This window comes from Equus przewalskii, chromosome 18 (genome assembly GCF_037783145.1).
Source record: "Equus przewalskii isolate Varuska chromosome 18, EquPr2, whole genome shotgun sequence".
Classification (NCBI taxonomy): domain Eukaryota; kingdom Metazoa; phylum Chordata; class Mammalia; order Perissodactyla; family Equidae; genus Equus; species Equus przewalskii.
Window position 1 is genome coordinate 4433767 of NC_091848.1, and position 18947 is coordinate 4452713.

At 41.7% G+C, this 18947-nt stretch overlaps 1 protein-coding gene and 1 long non-coding RNA gene across 3 annotated transcripts in view; both read left to right on the forward strand.

The window, feature by feature from the left end:
• The window catches only part of PPM1L (protein phosphatase, Mg2+/Mn2+ dependent 1L), a 215868-nt gene that overhangs the window by 1539 nt on the left and 195382 nt on the right, over nucleotides 1–18947 (forward strand). The window contains exon 1 of one of the 2 annotated variants that reach the window (XM_070583057.1): nucleotides 5390–5491. The exons of the other annotated variant lie outside the window; for it this stretch is intronic. The gene's annotated coding sequence lies outside the window, so the exon portion shown is untranslated. Of the gene's footprint in view, nucleotides 1–5389; nucleotides 5492–18947 lie in introns of those variants that run through there. 2 annotated transcript variants of the gene reach the window in all.
• LOC139077084 (uncharacterized) lies at nucleotides 7266–17395 on the forward strand. Its single transcript, XR_011529298.1, has 3 exons — nucleotides 7266–7498; nucleotides 16058–16196; nucleotides 17225–17395. It is a non-coding gene; the product is annotated as an uncharacterized lncRNA (long non-coding RNA).

Below are 18947 nucleotides of genomic sequence, written 5' to 3' on the forward strand. Positions count from 1 at the left end.
TGGAGAACAGTTTTTCAAATTAAGCTTTAAGCCTTCATATTCAAAGGTATTTTCCCTTCTCTGCCTTCAGAGATCTTTTCGGAGTTTATGTAATAGTTAATTTTTAAAAAATATTTGAGAGACTCTTAGAGATTGTTAAATGTGATTTAACTTTAAATAGCCTTTTCCTTGTGCAGGAAAGGACCATTGTTTTTGCTGAATTATAAATGTTACTGTATGATTTCAGGCTTTCAGAGATTCTCATATCTTGTAGTTCACCAACCCCTCTTTGAAAGTCAGAATGCCTGAGAGAAGCCTGTTTCCATATCTAAAATTAGAAATGACATGCAGACGCTACAGGCATTTTACCAGACATGGTAATGATATGTTTTCTCTTTCCATTAAGACCTGAAGAAAAAAACCCAAGCAGTTAGCTCTTTACTAAATAAACTTTCTTTGGACAGGACTTGTGTCCACTTATTTGTTTTGAGAATCAGTTGTAGCTGTGTATCTATGATGTGTTTCTTACCACTGCCCTTTTTTTTTTTTTTAAGATTGGCACCTGAGCTAAGATCTGTTGCAGTCTTTTTCTTTTTTTTTCCTTCTTCGCCCCAACCCCCCCCCCCCCCCCCCCCCCAGTTATAGTTGTATATTTTAGCTGTAGGTCCTTCTGGCTGTGCTGTGTGGGTCACCACCTCAGCATGGCCTGATGAGTGGTGCCATGTCCGCGCCCAGGGTGTGAACCAGCGAAACCCTATGCGGCCAAAGCAGAGCGCTCAAACTTAACCACTTGGCCATGGGGCCAGCCCTGCACTGCCCGTTTTTTGACTTAGGATTTTTTTCCCCTCATGAAATCTATGAGGTCATACAAATGTTATTTCCTAATTTTGTTTATAGACAACTATATTTGTGAAATATACCAAATTTAAGCCAAGTGCCTTTTTATAGATTTTTAGAGAATCTTCTATAAATGCTCTGTTTACCATGCACAGGGCTTTGCTTTGTGACTTTAAATAGATACCAACTTCTTAGAGAAAATGTGGAGAATTCCCATTTGCAGTTGGGCCTTATAGTATTTGACAATTGATCACCATGTGTAAGAGATTGCCTTCTCCCTTACATTTGGGAAATTAACCTTGGGGAGGAGGTGGAGGTGGGCTCCAAATGGAGGAAGCAAAGATGTCTCTGGGGACTCGGTGACCTTCTCCTGGCATCTGGGTTTTTCCACCCCCTCCTGTCTGGCTATATTCCCAGCCTACAGAGGATCATTGCCAGGGACCTAGAGCCCTAGCCCAGCTTGGCAGATCATCTGTGATTTTTGATTACCACCTCTGTACTCCAGCAGCACGTATAATTCAGATCTGACTGTAGTTTACATCACCTTGAATCCTAACAAGTCTGGTCTTTACCTGTATCTTAATATTTACCAGATTGGTTTTTCTCCCTACAGTTAAAAGTAAGAAGGTCATGGGGCTGGCCCAATGGTGCAGCAGTTAAGTGCACACGTTCTGCTTTGGCGGACTGGGGTTCACCGGTTTGGATCCCGGGTGTGGACATGGCACTGCTTGGCAAGCCATGCTGTGGTATGCATCTCACATATAAAGTAGAGGAAGATGGGCACCAATGTTAGCCCAGGGCCGGTCTTCCTCAGCAAAAAGAGGAAGATTGGCAGCAGTTAGCTCAGGGCTGATCTTCCTCAAAAAAAAAAAAGTAAGAAGGTCCTGTATTGAATCTGAGAAATGAAAAAGTAGGGGCCTAATTTCAGAACAGTGGCACCTTGACTAGTGTTTCTGTGGGGTGGAAAGCTTTGTACTATTAGAATTGTCAGATTGCTGTCCGCGACACTGCAGTTCAGTTTCACATTTAAAAATGTACTTGAATCTAAATTGGACGTTACCACCTTCGCTCCTTTAATTTTCCGTAATGTAGTGGAAAGGTGTAGCCCATACCTGCAACCTGTTAGACAGTATCTGACCTGCAGACTTGTTTGTTTATCCTGCTGAGCATTTAAAAACCTGTAAATTTCACATAAGGACTAGATTCTCGGTATGCCTTAAAAATCTGCAAGATGTGTCAATACTGAGCCTTTATTCTCACATTGGCTGGAGCAAAGAAGCAACAGTCCCCCTCCCTCTGCCTTGGGTTAGGCAATCCACCACTCCAACTATTGCCTTACACTCAGAGGATGTGGTCCATTTACATTACCAATTATGGCCCCCTAGGCACCCTGGGACGCCCCTGCAGCCTCATTTACCTCTTGTACTCACATCCACCCTCTACCTCACCTGTAACTTGCAGAGCTCCAAGGAAGGGGCCATGCTCTTCAGCTCCTGGGCCTCTTTGCACATTCTAGTCCCTCTTCTTGGGATTCCTTTCCCCACTCTCTCCTCCTGGCAGACTCTTACTTAGCCTTTAAGACCCAGCTCCATCACGGTACTGAGAAGCTGTCCCTGACAGCACTCCCTCTGCCCGGTTGTGTGAGATGCCCCTCTCCTGGGCTCCCCTCATTGCTCCCTGAGCCTGCTCCTGGCTATTAGCACACTATGCCGTAACTGTTGAGTTGTTGACTGAGGGCGTTGAGGGCAGGGTTATCCTAGACTTTTCCTTTTCCTCAGTAACTCACGATTCTTGGCACAGAGTAAGCTCACAATATGTAATTTTTAATTGATATGTTTCATAATGTCAAAGGCAGTGGTTGTCCACCTTAACTGCATATTAGAATCACTTGGACAGCCCTAAAAATCCCAGTATCCAGGCCTCACCTCGGGCCAGTTACATCAGAACCTCTGGGGGAGTAGGGCTCCAGGCATCAGTAGTTTTTAAAGCTCCTTAGGTGATTCCAACGTGCAGCCAAGGGTGGGAGCCCCTGGTCTGAGAGCTTTGACTAGGGTAATCCAAAGAAAAGCAGTTTGCCGTGAGTTTAGTTTGGGATTAGAACATTTGGTAATGGTTTTAGAAAAGTCCACCTGGGATGAAGATTTTTATTTAACTTTGGTAGCACATGGGCATTTAAACAAGTAGGAACCTGTCTTTAAGAAATCAGTTTCTCCTACAACAGTCAGATAATTCTGCAAGCTATAATGGGGCCAGATAGCTAATCAGCAGTGTCACTGCAGGACGTTAACAACTTTTGATAATTTGGGTAGTTTATGTTGTGTGGCCATGTGCCATTTTCCACCTTGCTGCATTTTGATTTAAAATTCAAGTGGGTGATTTTTGAGTCACTCTGTAAATTAGCTTGGGCTTTTGTTGAGTTTCCAGCACCAACTGCTTCTCTTTTCTGCACATTCTTCCTTGTTTTATGTTGGAACTGCTAGTTGGAAAATAGACAAAAACAAAACATTAACTGGTGTTGTGTAGAAAACACACTTGGGATAGAAGCCACTTTAACCTAGTGAAAGCTCTGACCACCTGTTTTGTCGAATAATTAGATGATCAGTCCTGAGCTCATGACTAGTTTGGAGAGGGTTCAGAGAAAAAACAAAAAAGAAAATAGTGAAAGAATTGAGGAAACATTTATGAATTAGGATTGTCTTTATTTTGGAGAATAAGAGACTGAGGTGAAAAAATTTCTGTCTGGGTGCTTCTTTTCTGGATAAATAACTTTTGTTTCCACTGAGTATGAGGTAGTAGACGTTTGGTTTAAAATTAAGGGAGTTTTAGAGATTTATGGCTAAACAATTAGTTGGTGTTTATAAAGACTGTTAGATAGTGGTGTTAATTGTGTTCTTTCTTTTCTAGGAGAGTTTTCTGAAGAAGACTGCCTATTGTCTATCTGACCAGACAACTTCTTGAGATTTCTTTTATCTCTGTTATCAAAAAATCTCTTCCAATTTATCTTTTATATTTGAAGCAAACTATCTTTTACAAACTGCCTTTTTTTTTTCCACTGAGAAAGCTGATTTGTCTAGATTGAATCCGGCAATAGTTCCTTATTGGTGTAGTGTTTTAGATTTTCTAAAAATTTTCTGCTTATTCAGCTCCGTTTCCCTTCGGGCTAACGGAGGTTAGAAGGGAGGGATCTGGTTGTTCTGAGCTGCCTTCGCTGGAGGAATGAGGGGGTTGCTGGGCTCCCGGAGACATGCTGTGATAGAGTGAGATGAGCGGCTGCTGGAGGAACTGACCGGGAGCTTTGGCCTCACCTTCCAGCCCCACGCCTTGACCCCGGCTGGTTTATTCCCAGGCCAGTAGCAGTGGCATCACTGACCTGGAGGGAGAGGCAGCCAACCCAGAAAGGGCAGACTCAAAGCTCTGCCCAGCCTAGCTGTCACCTTCAGGTACCTGAGGACACCCAGGCTGCAGATACCTGCCTTGAGACGTTGGCTTCCGTCAGAGAGCAGAGAGGGGACTGAATAATCATCTAGTTAGCCAGAGCACTCTCCTGGATGTCTCTTCAGTCACTCACCTCATGAATCAGGGTTGAATTTTGCAGTCTTGTCCCCCTCCTCCCATATTTGTAGATTATCCTCCTCCTTCTAGAGAGAAGAGGAAGGTCACCAGTGGGGACATTTGCTTTCCTGGACACCTGTCCTGCTCACTGCTCCTGCTGCCAGCTTCCTTCTCTTCCGCTTCACATGATCCAGGTCTGGCTTAGTCTGTTTGGTCAGATGACTTGGGTAAAGAAGTAGTGGCAGTAGCCCACTGCCACTCTCACCTGCTCTCACCGAGGAGCACTGCCAGCTGCTCATATCGGCGTGCCTGGCACCAGTGTTCGCCCAGAATCTGCTCCCAAGGCCCAGCTCTGCCAGCATGAGGCTGCTGTTTGGAAACACAAAATTCTGATCTAATTCTGGCAGACTACTTTTTTTTCCCCTTGAGTTTGCTTAGATTATAATCTTGATTTCCTTTGTTCCTTTGATTGTGGAGATTTGGCGTTCTGTAGAGGTCATTGACATGAGGAAATGTAAAGGAAGGTTGACTGTATTTGCTGTGGCCCTGAGCTAAAAAACTGCCAGTTCTGCCTCATAACCCTGCCCTGCTCCCTCTTCTTCCCCACGTCGAGGTTTTCACCTGAAGGCTTGACTGTAGTTCCTGGACCAATCTGTAGCCAAGACAGTATTTAAACAGCATCAGCCTCTCAGTCGATGGGGTCCAGGTTACATTTCCGGACAGGTGACCCCCTTGGCCTCCTGTGGTACCAGCTGAGTCTCAGCTCTCCCTCTTCCTACTTGGTGCCCTTGTCTCTAGCTTCTTGTTGACAGCACTGGGCCTTGGGAGCTGACTTTGGGAAGATCATTGGTGGCAAGTATGACATCATTTGCAACTATTGGACTTACGTCCTGGCTTGCTCTTGCCATCTCTCCGTGGGTCAGTAGATTCCTGGCCTTAGCTTGGCCCCTGCTGCTTAGCAACACCACCTGCCTGCCTGCCTCCTGAATGTCATCTACTCCATGCTCTGTTCTGGTATTTTTTCTGTGGGAGACGAAGCCTGATAGAATGAAAGGGTAAATTGGATCCCATACAGACCCAGTTCAAATGCCAGGCCTAGCACTTCTTACTTGTGTGATCTTGGGTAAGTTTCTCTCTGAGCCTCAGTTCTCCATCTGTAAAATGGCAGTGCTTTTTCCTGTCTTACAGGTTAATGACGATTATATGATATACCATATGTGAAATGCATATTCACATTTATGTGGTTATAAATGCCTTTAGGAGGAACTCACATCTAGTTCCTTTCCTTTCTCTGCTTGGTACCTTCATCATGACTGAAGTTGTCATGCCCTTTGTGCGTGGAAGGATGTACACAAGGAAGCGCTCTCCTGCCTTGACTATGCCCTGTAATTGACTTTTACAGTGCGCATTTTTTCGGTTTTGTTTAATCTGAGTTAGTAGGTCTTGGGCCAGGTCTTTTTTCCTGACTGTCCTGAGTTTCACAAGAGGGGATTATGCAATTGGACAAAAGTGGCAAAATCCAAGAAGGGAGCTGCTTTTATTGCTTTCTCTCCTGTCCCAGTGATTAAAATCAGCCTGTATATATTTACCTGTAGGATGGGCTGTGTGGTTCCACACACAACCTTATGGAATAAGGTACCAGCCTTTGGAATCTGCAGTCTTCTGGTATCCAACTTGTTTAGCTCAGCAGTGAAAATAACATTTGTTGCTATTAAATTGGTCTCTAGTGACCACCTTCTGTTTCCACTCTGTAGCTACCAAGCAGCTGGGCATGAATCAGCAGAGTTGAAAATATTTTAACCAGAGATGCTTGGACCTGGCGCTAAAGTTGTATTGCCCAGGCCAAGGCAGAGAGGTCAGCCAGCCAGCAACTGACAGGGCACATGGCTGGTGTATGCTTATGGATGGTCCGAGAGCACATCCTGCATGCAAGTTCAGTGTCTAAAGAGAAAAATTAAAGAGGTCATAAATGGTAGATTATTTTGCCTTGCACACCAGAATCTGAACGTCATTTACAATACTTCTCATATATGCTCTAGTGTTGATGAACTGGATCCAGTTTGCGACCTCTGTTAGGTTGACTTGATGGTTACTGCAAATTGCAGGGAGTGTTCAAAAGCCTGTTTTACAAGTGTCATAAAGTGAGTGGAAAATATTTTCTATAATTTCATATAACAGAACCCCAGAGGCCTTTGATCATATTAAAAGAGCCCATGGTCAGCTCAAATATTCCTAAGTTTCTGTTCATTATATTATGGCCCTCTAAAATAGTTTTAATTAGACTGCAGAAAGCATTGATTTTCAGTGACATATTAGTGCCTAAGTTGGAATATGCAAAGGCATGTAGATAGAATAGGAAATAAAGGAAATAAATGCCACATAGCCTCTAAAACTATCTAATGAAGGAGTCTAAGTAAGGGGCCTCTATTCCTTATACTTTACTTAATAATGCAATGTGTATGAAGTGATTAGATAGAGTCCTGATTCTCTTCTAGCCTCCTCTTTTCCCCCAATCCTGAAATGAAAAGTACATTGGTAAATCAGCACGTTGAGTCATTGATACAGGTCTCATCCATCAGAATCACTGAGCCTTGCTTGGACCATGCATTCTAACACAGGGTCAGCAAACTGTGGCCCATGGCCAGTTTTTGTATAGCGTGATGAGCTGAGGTGGTTTTTATGTTTTTAAAGGGTTGTAAGAGAAAATGAAAATGAATATTCAACAGAAACCGTAGTGGCTTGCAAAGCCTGAAATATTCGCTGGCCCTTTATGGAAAAAGTTTGCCAACTCCTGTTTTAATATATTATGATTAAGATCTTTCTCTTTATGAGCTTAAGTTGAATGTTCTAAACTCTGCCCTCTGTGAGGTCAGCGCAGTGGAAGAGAGGTGGGCTTCAGAGCTGGGCAGACCTGGTTCTGAATCCTGGCTGTGTGCCTTTCTACCTGAGAGCCTCAGGAGAGTTACATTGTTCCTGTTGGCCTCAGCTTCCTCAGGATTGTGGTAACTCCGTGCCTTGCACATAGTAGGATCTTAGCAAACGATAATTCTTGACCACCTGGAAAGCCTATGAAGAGCTGTAAACAGATTGCAATGGGCTTGTGTACACATGGGCAAAGAGGACATGCCAGGCACGTGGTGTGGCAGTGAGCGGGCACCATCTTAGTCATTTCAGTCTCGAAGTGGGTTCCCCTGGACTGTGGTACTGCTGTTGCTCTTCCCAAGCTAGCTCTGCTTCAGACCTCACTGAGCTTCAGACTTTCCTCTAGGCTCACTGCTTTGTGCCTTCCGTTGCCCTTCAGCTGCCTGAGTGTCCCATGTCTTTGAGCCTCAGTACTGGGCACTTATCCAAATATATGTGTACCTTTGGGCCTTTGCTAGTGATTTGCTGCCAAGAACTGTTCTGTCTTCCCTCTTCTCTCCTCTCCCTTTTCCTTAAAGACATTGTGTGCATTAATTGGGTCAAAAAGAATTTGATCCTTCTTAACTGTTCCTTTCCTAAGTTGTCACTGTGATTTCCAAGTGACTTAAGGTAAGGCAAGGGGGTTAAACTGGTGTTCCTTTTTCTTTCTTCATAAAGTGAAGTGGACAACATCTCTACTTTGTACTAGGAGGATTCAGAAGCATAGCATTCTGGGACGGGTGTGCCTGGGTACCTTTCTGTGGAGGCTGTGGGCGTGGCTTTATGCTTGGGGCTGAGAAGTTCTCTGATTGTGTAGTTACACACTGCTTGATTTTCTGAGAAAAAGTTTGATAGGATTGTTCCTTTCAAGATAAGATCAGACTGTTCTCCTTTCCCTGGAAGGATGGTGCTGCTTGGCAAGTTGGTCCTTACAGGAGTGCTTGGTGTATGACATCAGAGATGGGCCGCTGGTCAGGATTTCTGACTCTGAGTACAGGTAGCAAATGCTAAATCCAGGTTCTGCACCCCTAGCACATGGCTGCATTTAGCAGAAGTGAAGAAACCTAAATGTAAGAAAGTCCCAGGTCCCGCCAACCTTATAAGAAAGTAGAAGATGTTTATAATGCCTCTTACTTATGTAGCATTTTCCCATCAAGGACAGAATGGCTTTGTTAAGATGTTAGTTAAGGGGCTGGCCCCGTGGCGCAGTGGTTTAGTTCGCACGTTCCACTCCGGCGGCCTGGGGTTCACCGGTTCGGATCCCGGGTGTGGACACAGCATGGCTTGGCTTATGTTGTGGCAGGCGTCCCACATATAAAGTGGAGGAGGATGGACACAGATGTTAGCTCAGGGCCAGTTTTCCTCAGCAAAAAGTGGAGGATTGGTAGCAGATGTTAGCTCAGGGCTAATCTTCCTCAAAAAAAAAAAAAGATGTTACTTAAATAGTCTGTAAGGGTCTTCCTTTTATTCCTTATGTACTATTAATAAATAGTGTTTTGTTGTTGTTTAAGGGCCAAATGGCAATTTTTTTCTGAATTGGCTTGAGAAACCCAAGTTTTCTGGACGTCAAAATCTATTTTAGTACTTAATGCCACCAAATTGTACATTTAAAAATGCTTAAGAGAATTTCACTCGTATGTGGAAGATAAAACAACAACAGCAAACAAGCACATAGATACAGAGAACAGACTGGTGGTTACCAGAGGGGACAGGGGTGGGGGAGGGTGAAAGGAGTAGTGGGGCACATGTGTACAGTGACAAATGGCAGCTAGACTTTTGGTGGCGAGCACAATGTAGTGTACACAGAAGTCTAATTACAGTGATGTACACCTGAAATTTATAAAGTGTTATAAACCACTATTATTCAATACAAAAAAATGCTGGCAAGATACAGCTGACAGGAAAAAAGAGGCAGCCATTGCCTACTAAGAAGTAGGAAGACACCAACTCAAGATTTTTAAAAAATTGCATTGATGATCAGGAGCTGACTGCCTACCAAAATAATTAAAATTATTCTGACCTTTAAGACTCAGTCATCCTATGAGGCATCTAAGCTTATAGGAGACTAATAAGCTATTAATCTTCGGATGATCCCAACATTTTTGCCAGTCCAGGGTCTACAGAGACAGGCATGATCCATCTCTTTAGACGCAATGACTTTGGGCCTTGAATCCAAAGGTCAAGATAACCTCTCACAGGAGCATCTGCCCCCCCCCCCCCGCCCCCATCTTCCCATTTCCCTTACACATCCTTTATTGGTAGCTTTTCCCAACCAGGAATGAACCCAGAGTAATTACTTTAAAAAAAATGGTTAAGAGAGTAAATTTCATGTTATGTGTATTGTACCACAATTTTTTTTTTGAGGAAGATTAGCCCTAACATCTGCTGCCAATCCTCCTCCTTTTGCTGAGGAAGACTGGCCCTGAGCTAACATCCGTGCCCGTCTTCCTCTACTTTATATGTGGGATGTCTACCACAGCATGGCTTGCCAAGTGGTGCCGTGTCCACACCCGGGATCCGGGCCAGCAAACCCTGTGCTGCCAAAGCAGACGTGCGCACTTAACCGCTGCACCACCAGGCCGGCCCCTGTACCACAATTTTTTTTTTTAAAGATTTTATTTTCCCCCTTTTTCTCCCCAAAGCCCCCTGGTACATAGTTGTATATTCTTCATTGTGGGTCCTTCTAGTTGTGGCATGTGGGACGCTGCCTCAACATGGTTTGATGAGCAGTGCTATGTCCGTGCCCAGGATTCGAACCAACGAAACACTGGGCCGCCTGCAGCAGAGCGCGCGAACTTAACCATTCGGCCACGGGGCCAGCCCCCTGTACCACAATTTTTAAAAATCTATTTTAAATTACCAAAAATTAGTTTTAAAGAAATTACTAAATAGTAGTTATCTCTTGGTCGTTTTAGTTTTCTCTTTTGGGTTTTTTAGGTTTCCAAGTTTTTTCTTTTTTTTTTTTTAATACAATACACATGTATTACCTTTATAATCAGATAAAATAAAAAAGGCTTTTTTAGCACTATTCTACAAATGCTAGAAGTACTCCCTATCCTCTCCCACTTCTAGAGCAAATTTGGCCCATTGGTTTAGCTTCATGCATGCATTTAAGCCATAATTTTTTTTTTTTGAGGAAGATTAGCCCTGAGCTAACATCTGCTGCGAGTCCTCCTCCCTTTGCTGAGGAAGACTGTCCCTGAACTAACATTCGTGCCCATCTTCCTCTACTTTATATGTGGGATGCCTACATGGCTTGTCAAGCGTTGCCATGTCCGCACCCGGGATCTGAACTGGCGAACCCCAGGCCGCCGAAGTGGAAGGTGCACACTTAACCGCTGTGCCACGGGGCCGGCCCCCAAGCCATAAATTTTTGTTTTCAAATTCAGAAATAGTATTCTCTAATAATTCTTGCCTTAGAGATGTAGAAGTGAAGGGATTGAGTTTGAGTGGAACAGTCTGCACATTATACATCTACTTTATTCTAGAAAGCAGTAATTTTTGATAACTTGATATACAGATCTCTACATTTGAAACAAAGTGGGGCAGTAGTGTATTTTACACATTTGAGAAACTTTGTTTATAGATACATAGAAAAGTAAAGATCTTTTTACTCTCAAGGATTTAATCTTTTAAATTAAAGAGTGCAACTGGGGGCACAGCCCGGTGGCGTAGTGGTTAAGTCTGCACGTTCTGTGTCGGCGACTCGGGGTTCACCGGTTCGGATCCCAGGTGCAGACATGGCACCGCTTGGCAAGCCATGCTGTGGTAGGCGTCCTACATATAAAGTAGAGGAAGATGGGCATGGCTGTTAGCTCAGGGCCAATCTTCCTCAGCAAAAAGAGGAGGCTTGGCAGTAGTTAGCTCAGGGCTAATCTTCCTCAAAAAAAAGATGATAAACTTTTTAGTTCTTAGAGTTACTAGGGATTAGAAGTTCCTCTTGGTGCCGTCAGCATATATGAAGGTGAAAAAGAAATTAAGTATAAGAAAGTAATAGAAAAGAGGTAAAGTTATGAAGAGAAAAACAAAAAGAGAATAAAAAGGATGCTTTTAGATGCGAGTCGATTCTACCAGTTATTTTTTGGTCTCACACCTGCATGGATACTGTCACTCTGTGAACTGTGAGGATGTGTCTGAAGTGGAAGGGCTCCCAAACCCCAACGCCAGGGGTGGAGTAGAAGATTATATGCCAGACTCAGGAGTTTGAGGAGTCGTTGGAAGTCTTTGGGTAAGTGAATGGCATAATACGTTTTAGACACTGGTTGATGTCAGACCTTGATGGGCAGAATGGATTGGACGAGGAGCAGGACTTGCTGAGCTGTGAGGTGATGAGTGCCTGAACTAGAGCAGTGGTGTTGGTGAGCAGAGAGGAGGGGCCGGCTGTGAAGACAAGGATTGCCAGAATGGGGTGACAGTAATTGGATGTGTCTGATAACTGTACATCTGGATTTTTAAATGGCACGAGTGTCAAATATTCTTTCCTCAAACTGTGGTAATATTTGGGAAATCCTAATATTTTAATATTCAGACTTCTGCTTTGATTGCTTTACTTGTAGGGTGATACTTTTCTTTTTGCTTATTTTTGTAGATCATGTGCAAATTTTGGCTCTGTAAGTAAAGTTTATACTTTACCTATATGGACTGAAGGAGACACAGAGGCAGAGGTGACTCTGCATATTTGTGTCTTAGTGACCAAGAGAGCTCTGGTCCCATTGACAAAGAGACGCTGAGAAAGGGGGTTGGTTTGATTGGGGGAGGGCGGTGGTTTGGAAGGCGGAGAGTTCCGTTTTGACCATTTAGATTGAACCAGATAAGGGTGTCGTACTGGCTATAGCCTGGAATGGATGGGAGAGACAGGGACTGGAACTTGCAATTTCAGAATCAACTGGGTGGAGTTGTTGGTTAAAACCATGGAATGCAGTGTGCATCAGTGGATAATTAGCAGATGGAAGGAAAGGAGTATTTAAAGAGAGATGGAATCATCGTATGGGAAAAGCAGAAATGTATAAGTCAAGGAAGCTCAAGGAGGAAAGAATTTGAAGGAAAAGTTTAATATTGCCAGATGCTGCAAAGATATCAAAATGAACTAAGTACACTGGATTTGGCAAGAAGTTTGAAAATCTTCAAGAGCAATATTAAACACAAAGGAAAGGCTGTGGAGCCAAGATAGAGCTGCAGCCTAAGAAAGGTTGGTGGTGATGTTGAAACCAGTGTAAATTTAACAAGAACAATAGTCCAGGGTGTGTTGTCTAAAATCAGTGCCTCACTCAGACTGCTGGGACAGTGTATTTGTCTGGAAGCCTTCATCTGGTGTTTGTGACATAGTCCTAGTAAACTGGAATGTCTTTGATCTGATGTCCAGCTAAGTTATTGAGCTCACTTCCCTACATTTCTTTCAGTTCTTTACTCCTTTTAGTAGCATTTCTAGTATGTCAAAATATTGACTAAAATAATCAATTGATAATTTTTTAAACTGTGAAAATTAATACAGCTCACAGAAAAGTGCAACAGTTGTTCTGTAAAAATCTGACTTTTCTTGGGGCTGGCCGGGTGGCATAGTGATTAAGTTTGTGCACTCCACTTCAGTGGCCTGGGCTTTGCGGGTTTGGATCCTGGGCGTAGACCTACACATTGCTCATCAAACTATGCTGTAGTGGCATCCCACATATAAAACAGATGAAGAATGGCATGGATGTTTGCTCAGGGACAATCTTCCTCAAGCAAAAAGAGGAAGATTGGCAACAGATGTTAGCTCAGGGTCAATCTTCTTCACCAAAAAAACCCAACAACAACAAAAAACCAAATTTGACTTTTCTTGCCTTTCAACTTCCATTGGTGTTGTCAGACAGCTTTTCTTTCTGCTATCATTTTATGGCATCTTCTGATATGTTTTGGGACAAGCAAGCACAAACAAGCCTTCCTTTGTTTTACCTGTGCACAGTTCTAACTTATGCTGCCATCTCTCTTTTGGTGAGCTGCCAGAAGTCTTGCCTTGATATTTAGTTTGGTCAAAGTGATAAAGAGAACCAGTCCTAATTGCTTAGTGGTTAAAGTTTGGCATGCTCCACTGTGGCAGCCCAGGTTTGGTTTCCTGGCGCAAAACCATACTACTCATCTGTCCGTAGCTGTGCTGTGGTGGTGGCTCACATTGAAGAACTGGGAGGACTTACAATTAGAATATACAGCTATGTACTGGGGCTTTGGGAGGTGAGGGGAAAGAGGAAGATTGGCAACAGATGTTAGCTCAAGGTGAATCTTTCCCAGCAAAAAAAAAAAAAAAGAGAGAGAGTGCTTTTTAATTACTTGGTTGGCAAAGTTGAATAGCAGATGAAAGGAACTGCAATATTATAAACTGGGTATCATAATTATGGTACACAGTAGCACTGAGTCTAAAATGATATTCTCAGTCCAAGAATTCTAAACTGGTTTTAAATAGGCCTGCCTTCAGGCAGATTGCTTAATGTCAGTAAATCTAAATTTCTTCTTTTTAATTATGTATATATTTTTAAATTGAACTTTGTAAGGTACGCTGAGATGTGTGGTTTAGTGACATTACGTAGTCTCATTTAATATAGGATAAGAGACTGAGTAGTTCAAGTCATAAGAATCACTTGGTGGAGGTCTAAACTGCAGCCTTAGTTTTCATTTGGGTTCCAGCAGTGTTGGAAGGCAAGGTGTTTGCCTTTCCAGAATTCATTTTCCATTCATTATCTAGTATGTGTAGTAGAGAAGGCCATACTACAGATTCAGTGATAATGGCAATAGCAGTTAAAATTTGTTGAACACTTATTTTGCCATATATTGTTCATTCATTCGACTAATATTTATTGATTGCCACTGTGTGTCAGGCAGTATTCCATGTGCTGGGGATACAACAATGAAAAAATTCTTGCTCTCTTGGAGTTTATATTTTAGAGATGGTAACCGGTCAGTAAACTAAATAAGTTTCACTGTCTAATGTATTGTATATTTGGTGTATTTATTTAATTGTCTTTATCCATCCACTATCATGTAAGATCAATGAGGGAAGGGAGATTAGCCTGGACAGCTAGGTTGCTATCATTATTATGATTCTTATGTTTTTTTTATGAGGAAGATTAGCCCTGAGCTAACATCTGCCGCCAATCCTCCTCTTTCCACCGAGGAGGAGCCACCCCGAGCCAACATCTGTGCCCATCCTCCTCTGCTTTATATGTGGGATGCCTACCACAGCATGACTTGCCAAGCCGTGCCATGTCTGCACCCAGGATTCGAACCAGCGAGCCCCGGGTCACTGAAAGGAAACGTGCAAACCTAAGTGCTGCGCCACCGGGCCGGCCCCAATTATGATTATTTTTAAATAGACCTCAGCAAATATATAGAATTAGGTTAATCATAAGCTTTACTTCGTGACAAACAGCGTCATTGGTCATTTTATGGTTTGTTTATTTATGTACTAATAATGTAAGGAAAATCTATGAACCCATCACTGATGCCAAGAATTATAACACTGACAGTAATTTTGACTTTGTAGGTAAGTTTTGTATGTGTTTTATTTTGAAGTGATTTTTTAAAAATCAGCAGGCAGTGGGGGCAATGTGGAGTCCAGGTAGGAGGTGGGCAGAGACTAGTTAGTTGAGGACACCAGTTAGAGGTGAGAGATGATGAGGCATCCCTTAGCAGAGACAGTGGCGTGAAGAGCTGGATGGGGTTGGATGTAAGAGAGAGTACCTTAATACTTTGTCATCATGGCAGAGTTCTTAGTCACCAGCTCCTCACGCGTGTTCAGATAAGGTGCGTGATGATGAAATCGTCCTTGGTTTTTTGCTTTTGTACTTTCAATATTTAGAGCTACAAAGCTCTCTAGAGAATCTCAGCATTTTTGAGATTTAAATTTTTATTGTAAAATATTTGACATAAAAAGTATGCAAAATGATAGGAAATTTACTGCTTCAGACCCTTATAGTCACACTACTTAGTATAAGTTAAATATATTAGCCCCTGTATTCTGCTCTTTGATGGCGTTTCTTTCTCGTCAGCCTCAGTAGTAATTCCACTATTTAAATTGGCTGTTTATAGTTTCCTTAAAAAAAAAAAGCCGAAAACGTTTACTGCATATGTATATATCCCTAAGAAATGTATCGTATTATTTTGTATGGTCTTAAACTTTATGTTAATGGTGTTGTGCTGTATATATGCCTTGGCAGCTCTGTTTAGCTCAGAGGTTATGAGATTCATTCATGTTGATGCATGTAGCATTCATTTTCACTGCTGTCTATTGTGTGAATATACCATGATCTGTTTATGTCTTTTCCTGTTAATGGACATTTCAGTGTTTTCATGTTTTGGAACTATAAACAGTGTTACTGTGGATATTATTGTCCACTTCCTTGTATACACGTGCAACAGTTTTTTAGTATATCTTTGTAGGAGTGGAATTATTAGGTGATAAGATATGCACACCTTAAACTTTACTAGATATTACTAAATTGTTCTCCAAATTGGTGTCACCAATTTACATTCCCATCAGTAGCGCATTGTAGTGAGTGTTCTTGAACTTCACAGCTGGAAAGAAAGCTTATATTTCATAGACTAGTGATTCTTTTTTCTTTGTCTTTTAAAGGATTCCATATGCCTTTCCTTCTTTCTTTCCCTTTCTTTGTTTCTCTCCTATTCCCCCCTCCCCCCCCGCTCCCAACATCTGTTACAGTCTTCCTCCTTTTGCTTCCTCCTTTTGCTTGAGGAAGAATGTCTCTGAGCTAACATCTGTGCCAATCTTCTTTTTTTTGTATGTTGGATGCCACCACAGCATGGTCCAATGAGCAGTATGCCGGTCCATGCCCAGATCCGAACCCATGAACCCTGGGTCACCAAAATGGAGTGCATGAACCCAACCACAACACCATCGGGGTGGCCCCCAACCAGCGCTTCTTAACAGGGACAAGGCGGTATGTGATGTATGAGAATCACCTCCCGAAGTACACCCCTTTCCCTCCCTTTGTTTCTCTCTGGGTTTTGACCCCTTGGTGTGTATGTGTTGTTGGTACTGGGAAGTGGGAAATGTCATTATAGAAAGTCTTACTTTGGTGAGCCTTACTTGCTCTTTGAGAACCTTCAAATTAGTGGCTAATTGATTTAATGGCTTATTACCATCCCTGAAGACATTGTAACCACTCATTTTCATTTGTTTTGTTTGTTGGTTATTCTGCCCAATCTTAATCATTTGTGTTTTCTTTATTTCTGCAGTTTTAAAAAACTGAAATGTGGTAGAATCCTTGGCTCCAGTCTTATTGTCATATACTGCCTGAAGCAATGGATTGCAGTTTTCATATGTAACCTTAAAAAAATTTTTAAGCTGGCATTTTAAAGACAGGAACATTTTAATATAACAAAACTATAATAAATAGTTAGTTTCTCTGGTAAATTTTAGTTTAAAACTGCAGCTAAGAGTCCTGGAAGAGGTTTGCTAGGTTAGTTTTGACTCATCCATCTGTTTTCCAGCTTCCAAAATTTTGTTGTTTTTGTCTTCTCTTTTCATTATTTTTGTAGCTTGCCCTCTTTGTTTTTAATCCCATTATATTCTAGAAGAATTTTTGGAGAGTACAAAACGAAATATGTCTTCAATGTGCCTTCTTTTAATAGTACTGGTGTTATTATTTAAGGAGCCCTTACCATGAGTCACGCACTGCACTAAGTACGTTATCTATGTAGTTTTATTGAGTCCCCTTGATAGCTTTGGGAGTAAAGAGGCAAAGGTGCAATCAGACGTGAGGTTTTCTGGCTGCAAAGCCTGTTTCCTTCCCACTATACCATAGAGCCTCCAGACTTTTTTTTATAATTTGGAAAAGATTCATAATACCATGTGTAAGTGTTTGCTTTTTGTACTTTTTTGTAACAATGTTAATTATAAGCTATTTAAGATTGAGGAGAAATCACCCAACATAATTGTCATTCTTTTGAAATCTTTTCCTTTTAGTTTCTCTTTCTAAAAGCTGACTTCTTGGCAAATCATCAAAAAAGATATTCTTTGTATGAAGAAATTAGTGCTCTTTTAATGAAAATATGAAGTCATCCCAGGATTCTGGTTCTAAAGAAGACCTCAAGAACTCAAGAATGGTATCATCTGAATAAACTGAAATATTTCTTATCTTCCCTCATCTTTGTTCCTTTAATTATTGCTGTTCCTTACAGGATACCTGCTATGATTACAGTCCTCACAGGAAAAAGCTTCTAAGGATATTTTATATATATTAGAATAAATATACATATAATTTATATATGTGTTTATGTATAACAAGTGTGTTGGTCCACAAATTTTGGTTTGTGCATTTAGTATTTAATGTAATGCCCTTGTCCTTAGGGTCTTTAAAAGTCTCTGTCTTTTTAAAAAATTGCCTATTTATTGTCCATAAATAAACTTCCTTCCTAACTTTATTGAGCATCATAGTAATTATCCATCCAGCAATATAGATGGGAAGGCATATTTCAATTTGAAATGCTGTCAGGTAGAAATTCCCCTACTGCACGTGATAATTTATGTAGTCCCAGGATGGTGGAAATGTGTTAGTAGTAATGAGCACTAGTGTGCACCCAGATCTAAGAATGTTGCAAGTGGTTAAGAGGACCACAGACCTGTTGCTACAATTATTTAACAAATAGCTAAAATATCTACTATGTTTAAGGCACTATCCCAGGCCCAGGAGATAAAATTGAGTGCTAAATTAAAGAAAGTTGAAGTAGAATATTGAGAAGGAAGAATTTTTTAACAAGGACTGTGTTTTGTTCTTCTGTTTTTTTTTGTGTCTTTTGAGGAAGATTAGCCTTGAGCTAACTACTGCCAATCCTCCTCTTTTTGCTGAGGAAGCCTGGCCCTGAGCTAACATCCATGCCCATCTTCCTCTACTTTATACGTGGGACGCCTACCACAGCATGGCTTGCCACACGGTGCCATGTCTGCGCCTGGGATCTGAACCAGTGAACCTCAGGCCGCTGAGAAGCGGAACGTGTGCACTTAACCGCTGTGCCACTGGGCTGGCCCCAACAAGGACTATGTTTAAGGAAGGTAACATGAGATCAGAAAGTGAAAAGCACACAAACAAAAACTATGAGACAAAAGGAATATGAAAAACGAATCTTAGAAGACAAAGAAAATTAAAGTCACTACTTATAACAATAAGATGGAACTGTCTTTTCCTATCTCAAGAGTGAAACAAGCCTGATTTACATAAATTTGTATGCATAATTTGTACAGGCACTGGATGCCTGGAAGGTTGCCAGCATAGCCTTTGGTGAGACAAAGTTCAGGGGAGTCTGAATTACAGGAAACCAGTTAGTGGTGTTGTCTGTTCTTTATCTAGTTGCTTACTTCCTTGGTTTTTCTTAATGTTCTTCTTGATTACAGAGGGCTAGAGTAGTGAGGGAGGTTTAAAAAATAGCTGATGTGTGATATATTAGTATGAAGTAATGTTAAGGCTCTTAATCTGTTGTGCAAATGAATAAACGATTATACATTTTATCTTCATATATAATTATTCCTCTTTGTAATGTTTATCATTCATTCTCTATATTTATAACATCGTTGTTAGTATAGATAAGACCAGTGGTAGTTAGTGTAACACTAATACTAACTCCTCTCGTTTCTTCAACATTTACTATGTGCTGGGTCCTCTGCTAAGCACTTTTCATATGCAGCAGCCTAT